This window comes from Athene cunicularia (assembly GCF_003259725.1).
Source record: "Athene cunicularia isolate RWA chromosome 17 unlocalized genomic scaffold, athCun1 chr17_part1, whole genome shotgun sequence".
Classification (NCBI taxonomy): Eukaryota; Metazoa; Chordata; class Aves; order Strigiformes; family Strigidae; genus Athene; species Athene cunicularia.
The window spans coordinates 969,531-970,062 of NW_020799122.1; positions in this window are offsets into that span (position 1 = coordinate 969,531).

Below are 532 nucleotides of genomic sequence, written 5' to 3' on the forward strand. Positions count from 1 at the left end.
AAATCCAGGCAGCTGGGCCGGGCCCTGCTGGCAATAAAAGCCACCGACACCTGCAGAACGCTGCCTGAACACGGCGGCATCTCTATATTTGTCACCACTTTTTTTATACCACAATTACTTGACATTATTTCTGTGGGATTTCAGATCTGCTGTCACCCGAAGGTGAACGAGCAACGTTTAATTTCTCGTCTTATGCCACTCTTCAATCACTCGAGAATTTACTTTTTTATTTGGAGTTTTGTAGTTGCGATTTTTGCTTTAAAATCTCATTTCAAACACGGGCAGGTAGATCACGTACATACGCGTGAGCCGCGGATGCGAGGGGCAGCGGAGATGGAGCGCGGACGGCTCCCCACGGCCGCGGGGGTGACTCCGCGCTCCTCAGGGCCGTGCCCTCCCCTTCCCGGGGAGTTTCCCTCCCCAGAAGCCGAGGGCCGGTGCAGCGACACCGAGACTCAGTGTCGGCCGTCGTGGTTCAGAAGGGGGGCGAGCTGCTGGCCCTGCGGCCCGGGCCGGCGCGAGGGACGTGTCT